This window comes from Bidens hawaiensis, unplaced genomic scaffold (assembly GCF_021521415.1).
Source record: "Bidens hawaiensis isolate Kalapana, Puna unplaced genomic scaffold, B.hawaiensis_p1.1 tig00018587_1, whole genome shotgun sequence".
In the NCBI taxonomy this organism is placed as follows: Eukaryota; Viridiplantae; Streptophyta; class Magnoliopsida; order Asterales; family Asteraceae; genus Bidens; species Bidens hawaiensis.
Window position 1 is genome coordinate 50455 of NW_027492816.1, and position 2046 is coordinate 52500.

Consider the following 2046-nt stretch of genomic DNA (forward strand, 5'->3'; position numbering starts at 1 on the left):
ATATGGGGTCTAAAGAAATTATCAAACATGTATTATCTTATAATTTTAGCGAATTATTAATTTAGCACCCTATCCCCGAGTCGGGACCGGCAAAAAATATTATCTTAGAGAGTTTATTAAATAATCGAGTATTAATTTATTGAGTTTCTACTGTGTATATATATATATATATATATATATATATATATATATATATATATATATATATATATATATGAACAATATCAATAAATAAAAAGGATGAAAGAATAAAAAAATGACAAAATATTTTTTTTTAAAAAGTTAAAAATAATTCTTCATTAGTTCTTTCTAGATTTTAAAACCCCCCCCCCCACACACACACATATATATATATATATATATATATATATGGTTAGAAAAAAATAAAACCCACTTGAGTTGTTTAGAAAATCATTCTCATTCACATGTTTTTAATTTAAAGTTAATAAAAAATGTAAAAGCAAAATTACATTTCTCTCACTAGAAAAATGTATTTAAAAGTTTAAAAAAATGTAAAAAAATCTTGAAACATTTTTAATTTATTTTTCAATGTTTTGTATTAAATGCAACAACATATATTACATACGTTAAAAAAACGAAGTTACATAGGGTTTTTATGGGTTTTCTCAACTCAAATGGGTGTGTGTATATATATATATAATTGGGATCGCGTGAGAACCATTTGAAAATTGGGAACTTTGAGAACCATTTTTGACCACAAAAAACCCTTTAAGGAAAAGAAAAAGAATAAAAAATTTTATAAAACCAAAACAAATGCAAAAATAAAAAAAAGTAAAAAAACCAAAACGTTTATCTAGCATCCCGGTTTATATATATATATATATATATATATATATATATATAAAATTCTTGGTTTTGCTAAATTATACATATATGCCTATTACTTATAAACATGTATATAACGTTAAAAGTGGTGAAGATTAATCAGGCATCATGTGGTGGCGTTGATAGTCGAAAGACAAGGGTACATGCACCAATCAGCCGGTGTCCTGATGGTTGAGTGTTATGTGACTTAGTCCAAGGCTTGATGCAAAACTACTATCGAGTTGCGTGTCTCACCAGAAGCAGCCTCTCTATTCCTACGGGGTAGAGGTAAGACTGTCTACATCTTACCCTCCTCAGACCCTACCATAGCTTTGCTATTGGTGAGATATACTTAGTACGATGATGATGATGGTGATGATGATGATGATGACGATTTATAAACATGTATATACATATATGTATATATACACGTTATTTTTATACACATATGTACAATTAAAATACATGTTAATGTAAATATGTGTATATAATATAATTGGAGATTAAATATAATGTGTATGATTAAGCAAAATCGAGATTTTTTTATGAAACCGGGATGCTAGATAAACTTTTTGGTTTTTTTACTTTTTAAAAATTTTTGTTTTTTTATTATTTTTTAATATTTTTTTGAAAGGGTTTTTTTTTGTGTTTGAAAATGGTTATCAAAATTCTTAATTTCAAAAAGTTCTATTAAGACCCCCTCATCACACACACATATAGACACACGCTTTACAACATACAAAACATTAATAATATCAACAATTACATATCAAAAAAGAAAAAACTAGTTTTTTTCATATATGAATCAACGATAATGAAATATAATAAACAAGGGTTAATGAGAAATAAAAATTACACTTTTCGAGTATATGTTTTGGATAAACGGGTATATGATTTCGGGTAATCGGGCCATGTACCATCTAATCCAATGCCAACGAAAACTTTTCAATCCTAGTCCTATATCCAGCCCAAACACGCCAAATTTTGGGTTTCCCGTCAAGCTTAGGCTTTTTTCCCCTTTCCTATACCTAGGTACAATCTTGATTATGAGCATATGTTATCATCATTCTTTGTAATTTTTATTAGTGACACGACTTAGAAAAATCTTTAAAAACAAATTTTTGGTCAATGAATACAAAAAATTCTGACTACTCACAAACCAAGCAAGCCAGACTGTGTTCTACAATCCGGTGGTGACAAATTTTAAAGTTGCTCTCAATA